General features: G+C 37.7%; 1 protein-coding gene across 6 annotated transcripts in view; it reads right to left on the reverse strand.

The window, feature by feature from the left end:
- The window catches only part of ZWILCH (zwilch kinetochore protein), a 64,121-nt gene that overhangs the window by 39,746 nt on the left and 12,273 nt on the right, over nt 1–12,102 (reverse strand). The gene's annotated exons all lie outside the window — the stretch shown is intronic.

A 12,102-nucleotide genomic window follows, 5' to 3' on the forward strand; every position in this document is an offset into this window, starting at 1 on the left:
GAACACCTAGATGAAATCAACAAATTCCTAGAAACTCATAAACTACATACATTGAATCAAGAAGAAATAAAAGATCTAAACAGACCAACAGTAGAGATTGAATTAGTCATCAAAAACCTCCCAACAGTTAAAAGTCCAAGACCAGACGGTTTCACTGGTAAATTCTACCAAACATTCCAAGAAAAACTAACACCAATGCTGCTCAAAGTTTCCAAAAAATACAAGAGGAAGGAACACTTTCTAAATCATTCTACGAAACCAACATTACCCTAATTTCAAAGCCACATGAAGACACCACAGGAAAAGAAAATTACAGACAAAATCCCATATGAACATAGCTGCAAAAATCCTCAACAAAATACTAGCAAAACAGAATCTAACTGCATATTAAAATAATTATACATATGATAAAGTGGGATTTATCCCAGGTATGCAAAGGTGGTTTAACATAAGAAAATGAATTAATGTAATATACCACATTAATAGAACAAAGGTAAAAACCCGCATGATCATCTCAGAGGGTGCAGAAAAGGCATTTGACAAAATCCAGCCCCTTTTCTTCATAAAATACATGGAAAACTAGGAATAGAAGGAAACTTCCTCAACACAATAAAGGGCATATATGGAAAACCCACTGCTAACATCATCCTCAGTGGTGAAAGAATGAAGTTTTTCCTTCTAAGATTGGGAACAAGACAAGGATGCTCACTGTCACCACTGTTATTTATCATTATACTCAAAGTTCTAGAAAGAGATATTAGGTAAGAAAAAGAAACAAAAGACATCCAGATTGGAAAGGAAAAAGTAAAATTTCCTATTTGCAGATGGCATGTTCCTATATAGAAAAAATCCTGAAAAATCCACAACAAGGCTACCAGAGTGAATAAATGAATTCAGCAAACTGGCAGAGTACAAGATCAACATGCAAAAATCAGCAGTGTTTCTATACACTAGAAATGAACGATCAATCTAGAGAGGAAAACAAGAAAAATTTCCATTTACAACAGCTACTAAAAGAATCAAATATATAGGAATAAATTTAACCAAGGGCATAAAGGACTTACACACAGAAAAAAACTGCACAACACTGCTAAAAGAAATCAAACAAGACCTAAATAAATGTGAGGGCATTCTGTGTTCATGGATTGGAAGACTAAATATTGTTAAAACAGCAATTCTACCAAAAGCAATTAACAAATTCAATGCAATCCAAATCAAAATTCCAACAGCCTTCTTTGCAGAAACAGAAAGGCCAATCATTAAATTTATATGGAGGGCTAAGGGGTCCCGAATAGCCAAAGCCACCTTAAAAAAGAATGAAGTTGGAGGACTCACACTTCCTAATTTTTAAACTTATTACAAAGCTGCAGTGGTCAAAACATCATGATACTGGAACAAGGACAGACATACAGACCAATGGAATTTGATTGAGAGTTCAGAAATAAACCCACACATCTATGGCCAACTGATTTTTTTTTAACATTTTTTATTGTGAAAATTTAACATATTCAGAAAACTGATAATGTTCAAAGCATGATTTTAAGTAGTTATACAGCAAATTTCAAAGAACATTCTTAGTTACAGTTGCACAATTTCAGTTATTTCCTTATTGTGAAATATAACATACAAAGAAAAGTGGTATCTTTCACAGTACGATTTAACAAGTAGTTACAGAGCAAATTTCAAAGAATGGTACAGTTTCATCATTTCAGTTATATCCTTCTAGCTGTTCTAATATCCTAGAGACTAAATATCTATATATATATTTATATAAAGATTCCGTATTCACAGTCTTGTGTTAAATCTTATCCTGTCTGGTTGCTACTCCTCCCTCTTGTTTGATCACTGTCTCAATCTTCAGTAATATCTGGGCAGTGACCACCCTAACTTGTTCATATTGGAAAGGTGTGTCGACATTATGGGGAAGGGGAATGCATCTGGTTGATATTCTTGAAGAGGCTGTTGCCTCTGAGTTTTGGGACCTATCTGGCATAGGAATACTCTGGAGGATTTAAGTTTCTGAAAAAATAAACTTAGTGAGTGAAACTTTTATAGAGTCTCAGATAGGGAACTGGGTATTCTTTAGGACTTTCATGACTACTGTTGATTTGGGCTTGGCATACCATGTCCATTTGGAATATTTAGCTTAAGCTTCCATAAGAGTAACTTCCAGGATAGACTCTCGACTCTATTTGAAATCTATTAGTCACTGAAACCTTGTTTTGTTACCTTTCTTTTCTCCCTTTTGGTCAAGAAGGCATTCTCAATCCCTTGATGCTTGGACCAGGCTCATTCCTGGGAGTTGTGCCCCACATCACCAGGGAGAGTCACTCCTCTGGGAGTCAGGTCCCACGTAGGGCAGAGGGTAATGAATTTATTTGCAGAGTTGGGCTTAGAGAGAGAAATGGTCAATTGCTTTTTGATAAGGGTGCCAAGTCCAATCAATTGGGAAAGAATAGTCTCTGCAACAACTGGTACTGGGAAAACTGAATATCCATATGCAAAAAAATGAAGGTGGACCCGTCTCAAACCATATACAAAAATTAATTAAAGAGACTGGTGGGCTGTATATTTTAGTTACTCCTCCAGGAAAGTAGGTAGAAAGCCAGGAACTGCGTGGACTGGACACCACAGAGCAATCTGTCTTTGGGCATACTTCATACAACACTCATAAAAATGTCGAACTGCTGAGATCAGCGAAATCTGTAAGTTTTTGCGGCCAGGGGACCCGCGTCCCTCCCTGCCAGGCTCAGTCTCGTGGGAGGAGGGGCTGTCAGCTCCGGGAAGGAGAAGGGAGAACTGCAGTGGCAGCCCTTATCGGAAACTCATTCTACTGATCCAAACTCCAACCATAGATAGACTGAGACCAGACACCAGAGAATCTGAGAGCAGCCAGCCCAGCAGAGAGGAGACAGGCATAGAAAAAAAAAAACAACACGAAAAACTCCAAAATAAAAGCAGAGGATTTTTGGAGTTCTGGTGAACACAGAAAGGGGAAGGGCGGAGCTCAGGCCTTGAGGCGCATATGCAAATCCCGAAGAAAAGCTGATCTCTCTGCCCTGTGGACCTTTCCTTAATGGCCCTGGTTGCTTTGTCTATTAGCATTTCAATAACCCATTAGATCTCTGAGGAGGGCCCTTTTTTTTTTTCTTTTTTTTAATCCTTTTTCCTTTTTCTAAAACAATTACTCTAAGAAGCACAATACAGAAAGCTTCAAAGACTTTCAATTTGGGCACGTCAAGTCAAGAGCAGAACTAAGAGAGCTCTGAGACAAAAGGCAATAATCCAGTGGCTGAGAAAATTCACTAAACACCACAACTTCCCAAGAAAAGGGGGGTGTCCGCTCATAGCCACCATCCTGGTGGACAGGAAACACTCCTGCCCATCGCCAGCCCCATAGCCCAGAGCTGCCCTAGACAACCCAGTGTGACAGAAGTGCTTCAAATAGCAGGCACACACCACAAAACTGGGCGTGGACATTAGCCTTCCCTGCAACCTCAGCTGATTGTCCCAGAGTTGGGAAGGTGGAGCAGGGTGAATTAACAAAGCCCCATTCAGCCATCATTTCAGCAGACTGGGAGCCTCCCTACACAGCCCAGCAGCCCAGAACTGCCCTGGGGGGACGGCACTCACCTGTGACATAGCACAGTCATCCCTCAACGGAGGACCGGGGGTGCACAGCCTGGAAGAGAGGCCCACTTGCAAGTCTCAGGAGCCATACGCCAATACCAAGGACTTGTGGGTCAGTGGCAGAGACAAACTGTGGCAGGACTGAACTGAAGGATTAGACTATTGCAGCAGCTTTAAAACTCTAGGATCACCAGGGAGATTTGATTGTTAGGGCCACCCCCCCTCCCCGACTGCCCAGAAACACGCCCCACATACAGGGCAGGCAACACCAACTACACACGCAAGCTTGGTACACCAATTGGGCCCCACAAGACTCACTCCCCCACTCACCAAAAAGGCTAAGCAGGGGAGAACTGGCTTGTGGAGGACAGGTGGCTCGTGGACGCCACCTGCTGGTTAGTTAGAGAAAGTGTACTCCACGAAGCTGTAGATCTCATAAATTAGAGATAAGGACTTCAATAGGTCTACAAACCCTAAAAGAACCCTATCAAGTTCAGCAAATGCCACGAGGCCAAAAACAACAGAAAATTATAAAGCATATGAAAAAACCAGACGATATGGATAACCCAAGCCCAAGCACCCAAATCAAAAGACCAGAAGAGACACAGCACCTAGAGCAGCTACTCAAAGAACTAAAGATGAACAATGAGACCATAGTACGGGATATGAAGGAAATCAAGAAGACTCTAGAAGAGCATAAAGAAGACATTGCAAGACTAAATAAAAAAATGGATGATCTTATGGAAATTAAAGAAACTGTTGACCAAGTTAAAAAGATTCTGGACACTCATAGTACAAGACTAGAGGAAGTTGAACAACGAATCAGTGACCTGGAAGATGACAGAATGGAAAATGAAAGCATAAAAGAAAGAATGGGGAAAAAAATTGAAAAAATCGAAATGGACCTCAGGGATATGATAGATAATATGAAACGTCCAAATATAAGACTCATTGGTGTCCCAGAAGGGGAAGAAAAGGGTAAAGGTCTAGGAAGAGTATTCAAAGAAATTGTTGGGGAAAACTTCCCAAATCTTCTAAAAAACATAAATACACAAATCATAAATGCTCAGCGAACTCCAAATAGAATAAATCCAAATAAACCCACTCCGAGACATATACTGATCACACTGTCAAACACGGAAGAGAAGGAGCAAGTTCTGAAAGCAGCAAGAGAAAAGCAATTCACCACATACAAAGGAAACAGCATAAGACTAAGTAGTGACTACTCAGCAGCCACCATGGAGGCAAGAAGGCAGTGGCACAATATATTTAAAATTCTGAGTGAGAAAAATTTCCAGCCAAGAATACTTTATCCAGCAAAGCTCTCCTTCAAATTTGAGGGAGAGCTTAAATTTTTCACAGACAAACAAATGCTGAGAGAATTTGCTAACAAGAGACCTGCCCTACTGGAGATACTAAAGGGAGCCCTACAGACAGAGAAACAAAGACAAGACAGAGAGACTTGGAGAAAGGTTCAGTACTAAAGAGATTCGGTATGGGTACAATAAAGGATATTAATAGAGAGAGGGAAAAATATGGCAAACATAAACCAAAGGATAAGATGGCCGATTCAAGAAATGCCTTCACGGTTATAACGTTGAATGTAAATGGATTAAACTCCCCAATTAAAAGATATAGATTCACAGAATGGATCAAAAAAAATGAACCATCAATATGTTGCATACAAGAGACTCATCTTAGACACAGGGACACAAAGAAACTGAAAGTGAAAGGATGGAAAAAAATATTTCATGCAAGCTGCAGCCAAAAGAAAGCAGGTGTAGCAATATTAATCTCAGATAAAATAGACTTCAAATGCAGGGATGTTTTGAGAGACAAAGAAGGCCACTACATACTAATAAAAGGGGCAATTCAGCAAGAAGAAATAACAATCGTAAATGTCTATGCACCCAATCAAGGTGCCACAAAATACATGAGAGAAACACTGGCAAAACTAAAAGAAGCAATTGATGTTTCCACAATAATTGTGGGAGACTTCAACACATCACTCTCTCCTATAGATAGATCAACCAGACAGAAGACCAATAAGGAAATTGAAAACCTAAACAATCTGATAAATGAATTAGATTTAACAGACATCTACAGGACATTACATCCCAAATCACCAGGATACACATACTTTTCTAGTGCTCACGGAACTTTCTCCAGAATAGATCATATGCTGGGACATAAAACAAGCCTCAATAAATTTAAAAAGATTGAAATTATTCAAAGCACATTCTCTGACCACAATGGAATACAATTAGAAGTCAATAACCATCAGAGACTTAGAAAATTCACAAATACCTGGAGGTTAAACAACACACTCCTAAACAATCAGTGGGTTAAAGAAGAAATAGCAAGAGAAATTGCTAAATATATAGAGACGAATGAAAATGAGAACACAACATACCAAAACCTATGGGATGCAGCAGAAGCAGTGCTAAGGGGGAAATTTATAGCACTAAACGCATATATTAAAAAAGGAAGAAAGAGCCAAAATCAAAGAACTAATGGATCAACTGAAGAAGCTAGAAAATGAACAGCAAACCAATCCTAAACCAAGTACAAGAAAAGAAATAACAAAGATTAAAGCAGAAATAAATGACATAGAGAACAAAAAAACAATAGAGAGGATAAATATCACCAAAAGTTGGTTCTTTGAGAAGATCAACAAGATTGACAAGCCCCTAGCTAGACTGACAAAATCAAACAGAGAGAAGACCCAAATAAACAAAATAATGAATGAAAAAGGTGACATAACTGCAGATCCTGAAGAAATTAAAAAAATTATAAGAGGATACCATGAACAACTGTATGGCAACAAACTGGAGAATGTAGAGGAAATGGACAATTTCCTGGAAACATATGAACAACCTAGACTGACCAGAGAAGAAATAGAAGACCTCAACCAACCCATCACAAGCAAAGAGATCCAATCAGTCATCAAAAATCTTCCCGCAAATAAATGCCCAGGGCCAGATGGCTTCACAGGGGAATTCTACCAAACTTTCCAGAAAGAACTGACACCAATCTTACTCAAACTCTTTCAAAACATTGAAGAAAATGGAACACTACCTAACTCATTTTATGAAGCTAACATCAATCTAATACCAAAACCAGGCAAAGATGCTACAAAAAAGGAAAACTTCCGGCCAATATCCCTAATGAATATAGATGCAAAAATCCTCAACAAAATACTTGCAAATCGAATCCAAAGACACATTAAAAAAATCATACACCATGACCAAGTGGGGTTCATTTCAGGCATGCAAGGATGGTTCAACATAAGAAAAACAATCAATGTATTACAACACATTAAAAACTCGAAAGGGAAAAATCAATTGATCATCTCAATAGATGCTGAAAAAGCATTTGACAAAATCCAACATCCCTTTTTGATAAAAACACTTCAAAACATAGGAATTAAAGGAAACTTCCTCAACATGATAAAGAGCATATACGAAAAACCCACAGCCAGCATAGTACTCAATGGTGAGAGACTGAAAGCCTTCCCTCTAAGATCAGGAACAAGACAAGGATGCCCGCTGTCACCACTGTTATTCAACATTGTGCTGGAAGTGCTAGCCAGGGCAGTCCGGCAAGACAAAGAAATAAAAGGCATCCAAATTGGAAAAGAAGAAGTAAAACTGTCATTGTTTGCAGATGATATGATCTTATATCTAGAAAACCCTGAGAAATCAACGATACACCTACTAGAGCTAATAAACAAATTTAGCAAAGTAGCGGGATACAAGGTTAATGCACATAAGTCAGCAATGTTTCTATATGCTAGAAATGAACAAACTGAAGAGACACTCAAGAAAAAGATACCATTTTCAATAGCAACTAAAAAAATCAAGTACCTAGGAATAAACTTAACCAAAGATATAAAAGACCTATACAAAGAAAACTACATAACTCTACTAAAAGAAATAGAAGGGGACCTTAAAAGATGGAAAAATATTCCATGTTCATGGATAGGAAGGCTAAATGTCATTAAGATGTCAATTCTACCCAAACTCATCTACAGATTCAATGCAATCCCAATCAAAATTCCAACAACCTACTTTGCAGACTTGGAAAAGCTAGTTATCAAATTTATTTGGAAAGGGAAGATGCCTCGAATTGCTAAAGACACTCTAAAAAAGAAAAACGAAGTGGGAGGACTTACACTCCCTGACTTTGAAGCTTATTATAAAGCCACAGTTGCCCAAACAGCATGGTACTGGCACAAAGATAGACATATAGATCAATGGAATCGAATTGAGAATTCAGAGATAGACCCTCAGATCTATGGCCGACTGATCTTTGATAAGGCCCCCAAAGTCACTGAACTGAGCCATAATGGTCTTTTCAACAAATGGGGCTGGGAGAGTTGGATATCCATATCCAAAAGAATGAAAGAGGACCCCTACCTCACCCCCTACACAAAAATTAACTCAAAATGGACCAAAGATCTCAATATAAAAGAAAGTACCATAAAACTCCTAGAAGATAATGTAGGAAAACATCTTCAAGACCTTGTATTAGGCGGCCACTTCCTAGACTTTACACCCAAAGCACAAGCAACAAAAGAGAAAATAGATAAATGGGAACTCCTCAAGCTTAGAAGTTTCTGCACCTCAAAGGAATTTCTCAAAAAGGTAAAGAGGCAGCCAACTCAATGGGAAAAAATTTTTGGAAACCATGTATCTGACAAAAGACTGATATCTTGCATATACAAAGAAATCCTACAACTCAATGACAATAGTACAGACAGCCCAATTATAAAATGGCCAAAAGATATGAAAAGACAGTTCTCTGAAGAGGAAATACAAATGGCCAAGAAACACATGAAAAAATGTTCAGCTTCACTAGCTATTAGAGAGATGCAAATTAAAACCACAATGAGATACCATCTAACATCGGTTAGAATGGCTGCCATTAAACAAACAGGAAACTACAAATGCTGGAGGGGATGTGGAGAAATTGGAACTCTTATTCATTGTTGGTGGGACTGTATAATGGTTCAGCCACTCTGGAAGTCAGTCTGGCAGTTCCTTAGAAAACTAGATATAGAGCTACCATTCGATCCAGCGATTGCACTTCTCAGTATATACCCGGAAGATCGGAAAGCAGTGACACGAACAGATATCTGCACGCCAATGTTCATAGCAGCATTATTCACAATTGCCAAGAGATGGAAACAACCCAAATGTCCTTCAACAGATGAGTGGATAAATAAAATGTGGTATATACACACGATGGAATACTACACGGCAGTAAGAAGGAACGATCTTGTGAAACATATGACAACATGGATGAACCTTGAAGACATAATGCTGAGCAAAATAAGCCAGGCACAAAAAGAGAAATATTATATGCTACCACTAATGTGAACTTTGAAAAATGTAAAACAAATGGTTTATAATGTAGAATGTAGGGGAACTAGCAGTAGAGAGCAATTAAGGAAGGGGGAACAATAATCCAAGAACAGATAAGCTATTTAATGTTCTGGGGATGCCCAGAAATGACTATGGTCTGTTAATTTCTGATGGATATAGTAGGAACAAGTTCACAGAAATGTTGCTATATTATGTAACTTTCTTGGGGTAAAGTAGGAACATGTTGGAAGTTAAGCAGTTATCTTAGGTTAGTTGTCTTTTTCTTACTCCCTTGTTATGGTCTCTTTGAAATGTTCTTTTATTGTATGTTTGTTTTCTTTTTAACTTTTTTTATTCATACAGTTGATTTTAAAAAGAAGGGAAAGTTAAAAAAAAAAAAAAAAAGAAAGAAAAACAAGGAAAAAAAAAAAAGATGTAGTGCCCCCTTGAGGAGCCTGTGGAGAATGCAGGGGTATTCGCCTACCCCACCTCCATGGTTGCTAACATGACCACAGACATAGGGGACTGGTGGTTTGATGGGTTGAGCCCTCTACCATAAGTTTTACCCTTGGGAAGACGGTTGCTGCAAAGGAGAGGCTAGGCCTCCCTATATTTGTGCCTAAGAGTCTCCTCCTGAATTCCTCTTTGTTGCTCAGATGTGGCCCTCTCTCTCTGGCTAAGCCAACTTGAAAGGTGAAATCACTGCCCTCCCCCCTACGTGGGATCAGACACCCAGGGGAGTGAATCTCCCTGGCAACGTAGAATATGACTCCCGGGGAGGAATGTAGACCCGGCATCGTGGGACGGAGAACATCTTCTTGACCAAAAGGGGGATGTGAAAGGAAATGAAATAAGCTTCAGTGGCAGAGAGATTCCAAAACGAGCCGAGAGGTCACTCTGGTGGGCACTCTTATGCACACTTTAGACAACCCTTTTTAGGTTCTAAAGAATTGGGGTAGCTGGTGGTGGATACCTGAAACTATCAAACTACAACCCAGAACCCATGAATCTCGAAGACAGTTGTATAAAAATGTAGCTTATGAAGGGTGACAATGGGATTGGGAAAGCCATAAGGACCACACTCCACTTTGTCTAGTTTATGGATGGATGAGTAGAAAAATAGGGGAAGGAAACAAACAGACAAAGGTACCCAGTGTTCTTTTTTACTTCAATTGCTCTTTTTCACTCTAATTATTATTCTTGTTATTTTTGTGTGTGTGCTAATGAAGGTGTCAGGGATTGATTTAGGTGATGAATGTACAACTATGTAATGGTACTGTAAACAATCGAAAGTACGATTTGTTTTTTATGACTGCGTGGTATGTGAATATATCTCAATAAAATGATGATAAAAAAATAAATAAATAAAATTTACAAGTGAAGCTTACTTCAAGAAAACGAAATAAATTATTTTGATTATACCAACAAAAAAAAATTAATTAAAAAGGAATCATAGACCTAAATATAAGAACAAAACTATAAACTCCTAGAAGAAAATATGGAGAAGTATCTTTAGGACCTTATGTTTGGAATGGTTTCTTAGATTTTATACCCAAAACACAAACAACAAAAGAAAAAAATAAATAGGACTTCATCAAAATTAAAAACTTTGGTACATCAAAGATCTTTATCATGAAAATAAAAAGAAAACCTACAGAATGGGAGAAAATATTTGGTAACCACATAAGGGTTTGATATCCAGAATGTATAAACAACTCAATATACAACTCAACAATAAAAAGACAAACAACTCATTTTAAAAAAGGGACAAGAGGCTTGAATAGACATTTCTCCAAAGAAGATACACAAATGGCCAATAAGCACATGAAAAGATGCTCAACATCATTAGCTATTAGGGATATGCAAATCAAAACCAATAGAATGGCTCCTATTAAAAATCAGGAAACGTGTGGAAGAGGATGTGGAGAAATAGAAGCACTCATTCTTTGTCAGTGGGAACATAAAATGGTGTAGCCATTGCGGAAAACAGTTTAGCCGTTCCTCAGAAAGTAAAACATAGAATTACCATACGACCTGGCAATCCTACTTCTAGATATACACCCAAAAAGAATTAAAAGCTGGGACTCGAACAGATATTTGCACACTGATACTCATAGTGGTATTATTCACAATTGCCAAAAGATGGAGATAACTTAAGTACCCATCAACAGATGAATAGATAAACAAATTGTTGTATATTCACACAATGGAATATTATTCAGCCATAAAAAGGAATGAAGTGTCTTATATATGCAAAAACACGGATGAATACTGAAGACTTCATGTTGTGTGAAATAAGCTAAACAGAAAAGGACAAATAGAGTATTATTTCACTTACATGAAATAATCAGAATAAGCAAATTCATAGAGTCAGAAACTAGAATATAGGTTATCAGGGGCTGGGGGTAGGGAATGGGGTGTTAATGCTTACACAGTATTGTGAATATAATTAACACCACTGTATTATATATTTGAAAGTGGTTAAAAGGGGAAATTTTAGGTTGTATATGTTACTAGAATAAAAATTAAAAAAGAAACAATAGCCATAGTACTGTACAACACAAATAGTGAATCCTAATGTAAACTAAGGACTGTGGTTAATAGTATAATTATAATAATATTGTTTCATCTACTGTAACAAAGGTACCACACTAATGCAAGGTGGTAATAATAAGGAAAACTGTGTGTGTAGGGGGGAGTGGTATATGGGAACTCTATTTTCTGCATGATTTTTCTGTAAACCTACAACTTATCCATTAAAAAAAATTTTTGTTTTTTTTTTTAATGATAGCAGTCAACTACTGTTCATGATGTTAGGAAATAACTAAAATCATCTGATTTTAGCACAGATGATTGGGTTATGGTAAGAAATCATAACCACAAACTAGTTTGGTATCAACAAAGCTTATCATCACAAATATTTCCACTGTTCTATGAAAAGATATTGATCTAAGTTGCTGGCAACAAAGGAAGCATCTTATGCCATTAGAAAAGGAAGTGCTCCAACATGTACAAGTGCTGAGCTAAAGACAAAATATTAAGGGAAACCCAAAGGAAATTCCTAGTTTTTGCCAATTTTTACTACTAAAACTTGAAGACCTTCTTT

This window comes from Choloepus didactylus, chromosome 4, assembly GCF_015220235.1.
Source record: "Choloepus didactylus isolate mChoDid1 chromosome 4, mChoDid1.pri, whole genome shotgun sequence".
Classification (NCBI taxonomy): domain Eukaryota; kingdom Metazoa; phylum Chordata; class Mammalia; order Pilosa; family Megalonychidae; genus Choloepus; species Choloepus didactylus.